At 48.8% G+C, this 13,501-nt stretch overlaps 2 long non-coding RNA genes across 3 annotated transcripts; both read right to left on the bottom strand.

Moving 5' to 3' along the window:
* Positions 1 to 7,613: 7,613 nt before the first annotated feature.
* LOC124684515 lies at positions 7,614 to 8,571 on the bottom strand. Of its 2 annotated transcripts, XR_006997050.1 has the most exons (3): positions 8,338 to 8,571; positions 8,160 to 8,266; positions 7,614 to 8,039 (listed from the first exon to the last, which is right to left on the bottom strand). It is a non-coding gene; the product is annotated as an uncharacterized LOC124684515 (long non-coding RNA). The 2 variants fall into 2 exon arrangements; XR_006997049.1 differs by having other exon boundaries at positions 7,614 to 8,266.
* Positions 8,572 to 12,381: 3,810 nt separating this feature from the next.
* Positions 12,382 to 13,009, bottom strand: LOC124684514. The gene is made up of 3 exons (XR_006997048.1): positions 12,885 to 13,009; positions 12,642 to 12,769; positions 12,382 to 12,463 (listed from the first exon to the last, which is right to left on the bottom strand). It is a non-coding gene; the product is annotated as an uncharacterized LOC124684514 (long non-coding RNA).
* Positions 13,010 to 13,501: the final 492 nt, after the last annotated feature.

The following is a 13,501-nucleotide window of genomic DNA, read 5'->3' as shown; positions in this document are numbered from 1 at the left end:
TCCTCCTCTCCTCCCCCTGAGAGACTCCAAGTCGCTCCCGGCTCCTTCCTCTACCTTCTCCGGCGACCTCGCCGGCCGGAGGGGTTGGAGGGATGGAGACCGGCCCCTGTATAGGTTAGTAGCTAGGCTGGTTCTGGGCTATATGTCCGTAGTTTGGAGCAGAATCTCCGATCTGTTTGGCCACATCGGTGGTTGCCTAGGGTATTCTGTTCGATCAATTCAGCTCCGGTGGCCGGAGGTGGATCAATCGACGGGAGCCACAGTCTCCATCAATAAAGCCGCTCTTGCTGAGCTCAGCTTGCTACTGCAAGCACCTGCATCTTCTCTGGTCGGCCGTGACGGCGGGAGGAGAAGAAAAGGTGCCGCTGCAAGTCTCGCTGTTCTCTGGCCGGCCATGGTGGAGGGGGGGAAGGGGAGCAGCAGTATGCTGTACATCGGCGTCTTCTAGGAGGAGCGGAGGATCCCTGTGCTGTTCAAGGTGGATGGTGCAGGTGTTCTTCGTCTCCGCATCTTCGATGGTGAATCTTCCTCGACAAGTGCTTCCAAGCCGGTGGCAATCTTGCCACGGCTATCCTTGGCCATGGAGGCCAATCTACAACCTCCGATCGGAGGCTACTCTCCGTCATCTGTTGGAGCTCGACGCCTAGATGCTGCCAAGTGGTTCGTCCCCGGAAGCCTCAAGGTAGCCAGCGACGACGGTCGCTCCCCAGAAGGGGGCGCTCGAGTGCTCTCGCCCTGCTCCTCGGCGGTAACGCCTTGAGGACGCCGGCGGCTAGTGACAGAGATACCCAGTGTCCTGATTGCTTTTTCAGTTTTCTTGCTAGGGTGTTTCTTGTAAAAGTGCAGGCCTTATCTTCAAATACTTGGTTCTTTAGGACAAGTGATGTAAAGGGACTGTATGAAAAATGTACCTGCCACAGGAGATGCTGCCGAAAATCTACCGCAGAGGCTTCCATTGTGGCATATGAGGAACAAAGGTTAAAAAAAAATCGTGCGTGGGGAACAAAGGTAATATAGGAGAGTTTCAGACTAATCCTGAAAAAAGGTCATGAAAGTACTTTGAAACAATTTGCAGGGATTATAGTATGGTGAATGAGATGACGCCTATACAGTAGAATAATCTAAAGATTTGAATTCTCAGAAAACTCTTATTCAAATGGAAAACCGAAAATTTCCTAAGATAAGGTACACGTACAGATTAACTAAAACGAAGTACTCATGATCAAAGAGTTTGAATTCACTGACCTGGAAGATTCATAGGGGTGCAGGCGGGGCAAGTAGAAGAGAGGGACAAGACCAAGAGCTAGGAAGAGGAGCTAGAGGGCAGGGCAAGAACTAAGAAGAGATCCAGGTGAACTGTACATATATGCTAGACTTTGACGGAATAGTCTCTAAATTAATTAACAGCTACGTCAGATTAGATATGTATAGGTTCATTTGATATGGTAGGCAGCTCTGACTTGTACAGCCCTAACCAATAGGGTGACAGTACTATTATTTATTTCCGAAATAATTATGCAAAAAAAATTCGGTGTATTCAACGGAAAGTGACAAGGACAGAGAGGAGGAAAAACAACTGGTATCACGTGATCGACGCGCGATATCGGCTGACTTTACTCGATCTACTAGTACATGTAAACTGAATACAACATGCAGAGTAGACTTCAGATTGAACAGCTAGCATCGTGCTGGGTGGTGGAGCTGATGCATGTGGCTGAGAGGCTGCCATGTTAGAAAATTTAATAATTAGGGCATCTCCAGCTGCGCGACGCATTTTATTGTCCGCGCGCGTCCGTTTACGTCGCGCCGCGGACGCTGAAATAACCGTTTTCGTCCGCGCGTCCATTTGCGTCTGGGGCTAACTCCAGCGGCCCGACGCATTTTTTGTTTTTGTTTTTGTTTTTCTCTTTTCTATTTGAACATAGTTCCAAATATTACATATTGGAAGATTATTTTACACAAACTAATACATAGTTTGGAACATGGTTTACACAAACTAATACATAGTTTGAACCATGGTTGACACAAATATAAACATTTTAAAAATAAAAACCAGTTGTGTTGATTTCCGTATGTTCACTGCCAAGAAAGAACATTCGAGGGCACACCCAGTCACCCAAACTGGAAAATCCAGCGGGAGGCATGACGGTGCCCTTGTTGGTTCTACCGAGGAAGAACAGACAAAAACCTTCCATTACTGGCTTCGTCTGGCCCGTAGCCAGATTCGCTGCAAAGAAAGAACACTCTAAGTTCTAACTATCGGTGTCCGAGCCGGATTCGCCGGTGTGGTAGTGCCTGTGGCAGGCCGTGTCGTCGAACACCTTGACGATCATCTCGCCGTCCCCCTCGTAGAGGAAGGTGAGCTGGCAGTCGGGCTCGAGCGCGAGGTCACGGGCGAACTTGTCCCACCCCGTGTGCAGGTACATCTTGCCCTGCCCGTCGAACGAGACCTCCACGGTCCGGCGTCGAAGTTGCGGTCCGGCCTCCCATAGCTGCAAATGCACCGACTCGACGCCATCGACGAACTCGGCGAACTTGTCCGGGAGCCGCTTGATGCCGAGTGGGTCGTCGTCGATGCGGAGAAGGAACTCGACGCAGCGGTCCTCCTGCGAAGACGAGGAGGGCGCAGGCAACGACGAGTGTGGGGCCGTAGCTGCTCCACCACGGCGGCCCCTGCCCCGGCCCCGGGGGCGCCTAGGGCCGCAGCCTTGACCGCCTCGCCGGCCACAAGACCGGCCATGGACTTCCTCGCGGGCCTGGCTGCGTCGCAGGAACACCTAGGCGGCGCTACGGTGGAGCTTTGTGGCGGCTAGGATTTCTTTGGAGGAGTGGATGAGGAAGAAGAACGCGCGCCCCTTTATATAGGCCGGAGTCATGAGGTGACCGCGGGACGCGTGGCGTCACCATTAACGTGGTTCGCGGAGCTGGGCTGCGGCCGCTCGGCAGCCGAGGCATCGCCATTAACGTGGCGCAGACTGCCGAAGCGACGCAGCGGCGCCAGTCGCTAGCGCGTTTGAGAAGACGTATCGACGCAGGTCGCTGCCAGGCGGACCCGACGAAACGTCCGCCAGACGCGAGCGGACACTTTGCGCGTCCGTTTGCGTCGCGCTGCTGGAGATGCTGTTAGACTATACACACAAAACTTCCGAAGAATTAGTTACCGTTAGGCTTTGCATTTTTTTTCTGGCAAAGAAGGATAACCCCGGGTTTCACACTGCCAAATATCGGAGCACGTGAGTTCTGGAATTTAACCTTGGACCTTAGTCCATATCCTAATACAAATTTTGAAATTCTTTTGCTCATATGGATATTCTAAAAGGTGAGACTAAAGTTTAGTTTCACATTGCTAGTTGAGAAAAATTTAGAGTGATATATAAGGGGACTGTTCTAGTTCTTATAAGTTAGTGAGAAGAGAGAGCCCTCGCGTATTTCTCCCCCTCCTCCGTCCGCCTCTCACGCATGCCACGATGCGGGTTGCAAGTACGGAAGCCACTACATGTGTCGTTTGAGCATCAAGTTTTGTCGTTGTGACAACAATGAATCGGCAACTTAAGGGGAAGCAAATGATGGGCGAGGACTCCATCAAATGGCTAGATGCCATAAAATCCGTGTTAGAATTTACTAGTAGAATGCACGTACGTTGCCACGACTCTCAAATTACTTTTTCCTCACAACACGTGTCGAACACAATATATGAGAAATGAGCTCTTTTACGGTGATTGGTCCGGAACTTTGGTTCCGTCTAATCGAATTTGGGTTCCGTCTAATATATTTTTTCGTAGCCGTTGATTAAATCGATGCGTAACTTCTATAATACTTCAACAATCCTAAACAGCCGTTTAGAAAGTCAACTCAACTCATCAAATAGTAATCAGAAAAAAAAACTCATCAACTCCTCCTTCTTTCTCCTCAATCATGCTGCCACCCTCTCCTCAATTGCGCCACCAGCCGCCCCCGCTCCTCCGTCGCATTTGCTGCCGCCGCCCCCTCCCTCCATCGAAGCCAGCAGCCGCCGCGGCCGCCCCCTCTCCTCCATCACAGCCGGCAGCCGCCGCGGCCGACCCCTCTCCTCCATCGCAGACGCGAGCCGCCGCCGCTGCCCCCTCCCTCCGTCGCAGCCGCCAGCCGCCGCGGTTGCGACCTCTCCTCCATCTTAGCCGCTAGCCGTCGCGGCCGGCCCCTCTCCTCCATCGTAGACGCGAGCCGCCGCCGTCCCCTCCCTCCGTCGCAGCCGCCAGACGCCGCCGCCGCCCCCTCCCTCCGTGCAGCCGCCAGCCACCGGCGCCCCTCCCTCCGTCGCAACCGCCAGCCGCCGCCACCCTCTCCGTCGCAGCCCCCCGACCCTCCGTCACGGGGATCGTCGGGAGAGCCACAAAATATGAGTTGAAAGTCATACAACGGTATTTACATAAAGCCATCTGTTCTCATTAAGCAACAATGTTCAGATAGAAAGCAAATATGTTTGTGTTATCCATCAGTTGCTTGTTACTGGATACCTAAAAGAAAGATTAATGGTATATTGTCTGCAACTAGGTTCAAATCAAATTCAGTATTTGGGAATTTCTATCTCCTAGTGGCTAATCCAGGTGTACCCCTGTCAAAGGAAATACCAAGTCCTACCGGATTTTTGTGTGTTGAGTACTGCCTGCTCACTGTCAATAGAGCCGCATGGCCATGCAAAAGTGAAGAGCTTATGCTAATTTTAGTTGTTACATATGTAAATAAGGTTGGCGGTTTTGACTGTAGAGGTAAGAAATGGTTTCAACTTGTACTAATTTTACTTGTCCATTGATTACGGAACTGCAGGAAATGTGAGGAATTACTTGGTTACTCTAACACATGCTGGCTGTTCCAAGAAATCTAATTGTTAGTTTGCATTTGATATGCAGGAAGATATGGCCCTTAGCTCATTGCTGACATGGATACATGATCAACTCCCCAGTATGTATGACCAGTCTTCACATGGTGTCTCTGACTTTTGCTTAAATGCAGCGTTCCTGCTTTGTTCATAAGGACAGTTGGTCTCCGTTGCCATTCAACTGTTGATACATCAACATCTTCAGAGTCAGTCGCATATCGTTGGACAGAAGGAGGCATTGATAAATCTGAAGGTAGTTTGATAGTGTAGATGGCCAAAGGTAAACCAATAGCTTTAGCATCAGCCAACAAGAGCGTACTAAGCTCTATGCCGCCGATCAGTTCTTCATCCGACAGTGCGGCTTCAAGCATGACAAAGTCATTGAGATCCCGATAGTGGCAGCGAAGCGGAGGTTGCCCCAGGTGGCGAGGTGCAGTGCGGCGGACATTCTGGCGGCAAGTTGCGGAGTTGATTTCCACGATGTGAACAGTCAAAAATTATAAGGTGAAGCCTGTAATATATGAGGATGGGGCACTAGTTATCTTTAATTATGAGAATGTGACCACATCATGTTCTTGTAGAAGATACGAATCCAAAGGTTTGTTGTGCAAGGAGGATATACAGACCTTCTACTTCAAAATGATTGATCGTCATAGCTGCTGCACCCTTGGATAAGTATGGATTTTGATGTAGTGAATCTCAGAAAATGGAAGGAGTAGGCATAGCAATAATTTTGATCGTCCGGGGGATCGCCAGCAGAGTTACGGACCCGTCCCCTCCGTCGCTGGGATCGCTGATGCTGCAGCGACCAGGACATCATGATGAGATTGTCGATGACTTGGCTGTCCTTATGGAGTCGCCCGGTAACTGGTCCATTGTGGTCCGCTCTAAATGTTATGTCTGAGTCTGCTCCCAAAGTTCAGTTTGTGTATCTTTCTCACTGTTGTAATGTTGTAAAGAGCTGTATGTATGTGATGCTTCTGACTTCTAAGTCCGTTTGTTTCGTGACTCAGTTGCAAAGATACAAAAAGTAGAGCTAAATATGATAGCATCAAAAGTTCCAGATGTAATTTAAATTTTATATGAGGATCTTAATTGTTTGTGTGTGTTTCATTTTCTTGGATCTAATGTTGTTTTATTTTGAAAACAAACTGTTTCGTTTACATGAAAACAAACTGTTTCTCTCGAGATTTGGTTCTAGCAGGGAACAAGCAAACACCCAGAAAGTTTAGAAACTATTAAGATTATACAAAATCCCATCTTCCAAACATGGGCTTGAGAGTTTTATACAGAGCATCTGCACAGAACTGTGCTCAAGAGACATGTGTACAGTTATACATGCTGCAGAGGTCGATCGATGAATCGACCCGATGATCCGATCAGACATGGTAGCTAGCACGGGCCACATGATGGAGCAGGCGTGGGGATTCTCGTCGCTGAAGTAGCTCCGCGCGGCGACGGGCACGACGCTGGATAGCGCCTGCTGCTCGTGGCAGTAGTATCCGCGAACTTTTGTGCTGCTACTGCTGCTTGGCGCCTGCCCGGAGCACGGCTGTGTGATCTACGAGTACATGGAGAACGGCAGCCTCTAGGACATGCTCCACCACGGCCAGAATGGCACGCCGCTTTTAGTGTACGACCCCATCCGCATCGCCTGGGAGGTGGCCACCGCCGTCGCATTTCTCCACAGCGCCAGGCCGGACCCCATCACCCATCGTGACCTCAAGCCGGCCAACATCCTGCTCGATCAGAACCTCGCCAGCAAGGTCGGCGACGTGGGCCTCTTGACGTCGCTGCTCCTCCCGGCCGCAACCTGAGCCACGGAGGCCAGCAGTCCAGCACCCGTTGTCGTCCACGATTGGTCAAGCACACGGCGTCATGATGCTACATCGACCCGGAGTACCACGATGGTCAAGTCCGACGTGTACCCGCTGGCCGTCGTGATTCTGCAGATGCTCACGGGGAGGACGTCACCGCTGGGGCTCGCCGCCTCGCTCACGCCGTGGAGGCTGCGCTGGAAGACGGCGGCAACGTCTTCTCGGACATGCTGGACGTACGCGACCGGATGCGAGTGGCCCTGGAAGAGGCGCGGGAGCTAGCCGTGCTGCCGCTCCGGTGCGCCGAGATGCGGTACAGGGACAGCCAAGGCTGCACGTCAAAGGGCGTCGCTGTTAGGACCGCCCGTCTTGTCCGGCACTCCGGCCAGCATCAACGGCCGCAACTCCTCCAGGGACGATGATGTCTGACTACTATTCTTCTCCGGTGACTTTAAGATCTGTGCAGTTTGATCAGATGCTTTGACCGTTTAGAAGGGCGTTTGTTTTTTATAATTTTCACATAATATATTAGAGGTTCCGGTCCCACATGATTTTGGTTCCGTCCCACACTTTTGGTTCCGTTAGTTTGGTTCCGTCTATTTACTACCGTTGGATGGGGGTGGATGAACGGTTATTAAAAATACCAATCACTGTAAAACTTGTAATGAGAAATATGTGCACACTCATGTTAATATATTATTCCAAAACTGGTCAAATTTATGTTGGGTAGATTTGCAATTAGATAAAGTATAGTATATTTCAATGTCATATGTATATAAAGCAACAATCTATCTAATATAACCAACATTGTGCATCGTGAATTATTATCTTTTATGAGACAGTAACGGCAATCCTTCCTGTTTAATTCATCTCTGTTTGATCGAACAGAAAATGGTTGGTAGTTTAATTAGCTCGATAGCAAGCAGCACACATAGCAATTCCTCTCAATTTCTCCAAAACAATCTTGCTCTCATTTCTTCTAAGCCACATCTTTGAATCTCTCAATGTCACGTGCATACCAACATGGAGAAACAGACGCACCAAACAACAATCAAACTCCCCCATTTCATCTTCATCTTTTGAAATGTCATGTTAGAGATATACTCATAAATCACTGTAACCTAACATATTGGAAAACAAAGAGACTCGCAGAGATAGCTCCTGGGTGGCCACTTGAATGATTTCCTTTAGGCTTCAAAGATGGGTGGTCACTCTGCATATCATGAGGAAACCAGTTGAACACCTTGCCTCTAGGCTTGGAAGATGAGCTTCCTCTTCTGTTGTCTGTCCCACCACCACACCTTCTGGCCCTGCCCCCGAGGAATCGCATTGCCAATGTGATTGTGCAGAAGCTACGAATACATCTATCGAACAATAATAATCATACCATTATAACACGCGGAAGGGATGAGAGGTCAGTTAGGCAACATTGCAGTGATGAGATTCATGTCGCTGATGGGAAAAATGAAAGAGGGCAACTGTACCGTTTTAGGCGGTGGCGGCGTGGTGGCATCACCAAGTGCTCCATGTTGAGAAGTTAGGATATTTCACCTTTTCATCTGACATAACGCAGGCAGTACCGAGCCTGAACCTGCTGCTAGAGAGTGCCCGCATCACTTGTGCAAACTACAGAGTACAAAAGTCTGATCGGCAATGGTGTACCTCATCTGCAGCTGGACATACGGCCTGCTCATAACTCCCAAATGGTTTCACTTTCTGAACATACCGCTCGCTGTTCTGGAGGAGAAGATGCCTATGCTCAAGACCTCACTGACAAAAATGAAGGATTCCTCCGGCAACGACTTGGATAAACAGCCTCACTTGTACGCCGTCTGCAGGAGAGGCAACGACTCACATAGCGCCGTCCAGCTTCTCCACGAGAAGGGCCTCCACTCCGCAGCCTGCAAGACTTAAATATTTTTATTTCTGCTACATTTAAAAAATACATGGTTCAATATTTCTCATGAAAAAAAAAACACATGAATCTCCTGTCTGAAGAAACCACAAGGATTCTAATAAATCCTAGCAGACTAATTTGAAGGTGTCATCACTTATGATTGCCATCATATGAGCATTGCTTTAAAAATCAGATGCACCAAGTAAAATTGTACATCTACTTTTTCCAGAGATTCATTCATGGCAATTAAACCTGGATTACACATGTGCTTTTAGGCGAGAACAGAGTGCTTGTTAAAGCAAGTATTACCATACCTTGATGGGCATGCAGTAGGCATCGAGGCAAGTAATTATGAACCTACCACAAGAGCAATCCAACTACCAAGCAAACACAAATCTGCATTTGAGAACTGAGAGAAAACAAGTAGAAGGTTAAGCAAAAGAAGAGTTCATGGCTTCGCAGAAAAAGTATAATTGAGAGTAGAAGCAAAACCCAAGATCTCAATCACAATTAATGCGTGCATACCTCCAACATCGGTTTGGTCTCCATCGACGACAAAATAGAGCACAAAGGAGATCGTCCACGATAACGGGCTGAAAGCTTGATGAACTACTTAGCTAACAAATATTCACACAAACTCGCATAAATTTGCCTCCTTCTTTCCTATAAATTTACAATCACAAGGCGATATTAACAATACACGCAAAAAAAACAATCTAGGGAAATTATTTTTTGCCTCTTAGGTGTAACTTTAAATTACACACAGTATCATTACTAATCTGTGACTACATATTTAGCAACATTAAAACTGATGACGTTGCAATGAACAATAGAAAGAGTAGAATGTTCACTTTGAAATCGTGTAGAAGAACCAGCCAATATTGAGGACATCATGTCTCAATAAGAGCATGTCTAACAGGCCCCGTATTTCGATGCCCCGTATAACGCTCGCATTTCGCCCCGTATCGAAAAACTGCTAACGGAAGAGCCATTTCGTCTAGCAGACCCCGTATTTTCAAAAATAAAAACCCCGGGAAGTTCATCTTCATTGATCATACTACGGATCATACATACATTCCGATCATACTACGGATCATACTACATCTATCCTACATCTACTCGTCAAGGATGACGTAGGGGATGAAGGCGATGGAGGCCGCCTCCTCCTGCGCCTCTCGCGCCTCCCGCGCCTCCCGCGCCACGAACTCCCGGACGGCGGCGATGGCCGCCGTCTCCTCTTCTGCCTCCGCCCGAGCTTTCTCGGCGGCATCCGCCTCGGATTCGGCCACCGCACGCCGGAAGGCCGCCTCCTCCTCTGCCGCCTCCTCTTCCTCCTCGCCGCCTCCGCTTCCTCCGCCGCTGGTGCTGCCGATGGTCGCCGCCCATGCCGCCTTGGACGCGCGGTCGCGCTGCCACTCGGCGAGCCACTTCTCGAAGGCTTCGCCGCTCATCGGCTTGAGCGGCGGGTCTTGCCGGTACCACCGCCCACCTGCGGCGTACTCCCAGAGAGAATCCGGCACGTACTGCGCGCCGGCGTACCGGCACGCCGCACGGCGGCTCCCAGCGGCGAATCTCTTGCACTTGAGCCGCCACGCCTCCTCCACGGTGTCCGGCGAGCGGTATCGCTTCGATCCGCTCGCCGGCGAGGCATTACTGCGGCGGCGGGAGTCCATGCCGGAGATGGGGTGGAATGCGGCGCGGGGGAGCGAGTAATTTCTCTCCGGAGAAGGATGGATGAGGCGGCGGCGCACGGCGAAGCTAGGGTTGCGAGTGAGGGGTTAACCCCTCACTCGCACCTGCGCCCAGTATAAGTAGGGGGCGACGGGGCCGATTTCCTGTGCCCCGTATTCCGCCGAAACGGGCCGGCCCGAATACGGGGCCTGCTAGACGGCCCAAATCGCGCCTGCCCCGTATCCCGCCGGAATTTTACGGGGTGGGCGGGTTATACGGGGCCTGTTAGACATGCTCTAAGCACAATACCAGAACCAAAAACTTGGTGCAGATTTAACTTGAGCATGGCACATGTAACATGTGTACCATACACATGCCATTCTTCTGTCTCGTCCATTGAGTTTGCCAACAATTAATTTGCCGTTCACATATTTTATTTTTGACGGATAGGAAGGAACTTCACTAAACCCGTGGGCTGTGGCTTCTCTTACATATAAGGTTTGATACAGTACTTGGTAATGCCCGACTGACACATTTAGCCTACTGTTAAAAATAAGTAATGGAAACTTAAGGACTTATCCTCGGTGGATGGGACTTAAAATTGAGTTTGTTCGGTATAGAATTATCAATTTAGTAAGAGAATACGTAAAAAAAATGAACCTGAAGTGCATCTTCTTGTGAACACTGTATTTGATAACAACAAGTGCACCTTTAAATAATGTGGTTCTGAAACTAAAAGTGTAAAGACCCAATTGCAATATGCCACTATTCATGCCAAAATTGGAGGAGTGGGTACTGACTGAGCAGGACGTTAACGGCGAGGTGGTAGCATCAAATGAGCCAGTGAATGCTGTTTTGCTGGTGCTACTCGAGCCTTGAGGTCGGTTGTGATGTCGAGGTCGGAAGAGGAGAAGCGGGGATGTTGGGATTACGTACCCAGCGGCGACCACATCCTTGCCACCCCACCTCCGATGTCATGTGCCGGGCAACAGCCTCTCCAGATGTATTCGGATGTACGGCAATAGGTAAATGCTCCTTACCATGTCAAATTTGTTAGATCCAGCCTCCTTCTTGTGACCAACATGAAGCTCAGATAAACTCCGCAGAAGTGTACAACATTCTCACTGCATTTCTCAGCATTCCTAAAGCCTGGCTTTGCACAAATTGGCAGAGTCACCTTGGCTTGCCGAAAAAGAATCCATATAAGAGCATGACATGGTATAAAATAAGACACAAGACCTCTATTGAAAAATTATCGTGGGAATGAAGATGATGATTGTGAAGTCGTTACAGCATCAACAGACTTAGGAGAATTGTCATCATTATTAAAGCATCGTGCTTTCAAGATATCATAGTTGCAAGAAAATTAACACTAACATGATGCTGCGAACGAATGCAGAAAATGAGCAATTGAGCACCATTAAACCCAAGAAAATGGATAGCGTCTCGAACATTTAACATTACAATTTTCCGTTCCAATGTTTCTGGATTTCTTAACTTAGAACAGATCTGCAACAGCAAGTGTCCACATATTTGGATATTGTTTGTTGTTCTGGGTTCCCAAGACCATAGTTTGACCTAGTCCCACAAGATATATATCAAATTCCTTATCACAACGCATGAAGAAAATCAGTATGCATATTTGCAACAGTCTTACCTATCAAATGCCGCACGAGCAAATAACTGGTCATCATCATTTTTTTTCAGATGTGAGTCGCTCCAACTGCTCTACCTGCAGGAAACAATCATTGTAACAAATTTCAGTGCCCATCTGCGAACCTGTGACACATAATGCTCACAGCAGGACCTGATACTTAGCTATCAATTTCAGTCATGTGCATGGCACGGCAAATGACATGATATGCTTATAGCAGGATGTGCTATCAATTTCATTATGTTCCTATGAATTGCGTACACATAGCATGGGAAGGGGACATTCACAAACAGAGAAACCCATCAGAGACATGAACTGGGACGTTGTTCAAATTAACTGGAACAAATTGGGGAAAAGGTAAGGAGTAAAAAATAAAATGAGCAACTAATCTGCAGGTTCTGCGATATGGAAAGAGCTAGGATTTGTTTTTCAGATGGAAGAATGACCGCATGTTTTCACCTCGATAGGAGGCTCGCAGGAGATCGCCGTCGGGTCCTCCTTCACTCTTCCATTTAAGACGACCACTTCGCACCCTTCTGGCCTTTCGCCCCCGCTGAGAAGCAGGACTGCACCACAGGAAGACCCGAAGGGGAGGAGGGAGTGAATGGGTGACCTTGTGCTGTTGCGCCCAGCGCGCCCAGCCGTAACTAAAGGAAATCTTAGGCTCAAACAAATAAGAAAGAATAAAAGGACCAAGTAGATATAGCTTTCCCAATTCTATTTCGAACACTAACAGAAGCTCACCACATTGGAAAAGGATCCACGACTCTACATTCTCTCCTTTAAACTCTTCTTACCATCGAACACTGTATTTCAGCCTTTTTAGGGATCCCACATGCACACAAAAATGCAACTGTAGCTCACATATACAGCTGCACACAAAGCGATTTCAGAATTTCGGAAAACTTTAGGCCTAGGTCAGTCTAACATCCAGTACAAAGTAGATTGAGGTAGCAGCAAAGAATGGAAGTTAATAATGGACCATACCAGCGGTACTGGATGGGCTGCATGAGCATGACCGCATGAGGTTGGCCTTGCAGATCGCAATCTTCTCAAAGTCCAGAACGGGGAGGAGGACATGGTGGTTGAGCAGATTGCAGACGTCGCCAGCATCGGCGGGGAAGCCTAGTTAGGGTCGTCACGATGATGGAGATGTCGGGGAGACAATACTTAGGTCCTCTACACACATGAACTTGTAGCATCCGCCGTATCACGAGCCACACTCGAACAACGCGTGCTCAGCCCCACTATCGTCATCCGGTACCCGTGCTTCCCTAGATCCCTGAACCTGCACGCTACAATCCAAGAAGCACAAATCAATTTTCGTATGTGATGGAGGATACAATCAGAACACCCAAGGAATAGGATTGCAAGAACTGTAACACAAACTCTAGTATCTGAATATATCCATGATGATGGACAAGTTCAGATCGAGCGCCTTGGGCAGGTATAACGGGAGTGACCATCTCGTTGGTCCGTGTAGCAGTGGGATCAAGAGCACGTGTTGTACAGCGAAAGCGCCGCCGTGATTGAGAGCAGTTGGGGGAGGGTGCTGGAATTTGTGGGCATTTGGCGTTTGGCCCATGGCCCATTATCAAATTCTG

The sequence above is a fragment of the Lolium rigidum genome, chromosome 1 (genome assembly GCF_022539505.1).
Source record: "Lolium rigidum isolate FL_2022 chromosome 1, APGP_CSIRO_Lrig_0.1, whole genome shotgun sequence".
Classification (NCBI taxonomy): domain Eukaryota; kingdom Viridiplantae; phylum Streptophyta; class Magnoliopsida; order Poales; family Poaceae; genus Lolium; species Lolium rigidum.
Note: the sequence above shows the minus strand (reverse complement) of the source record. Positions and strands in the feature narration are given on the sequence as shown.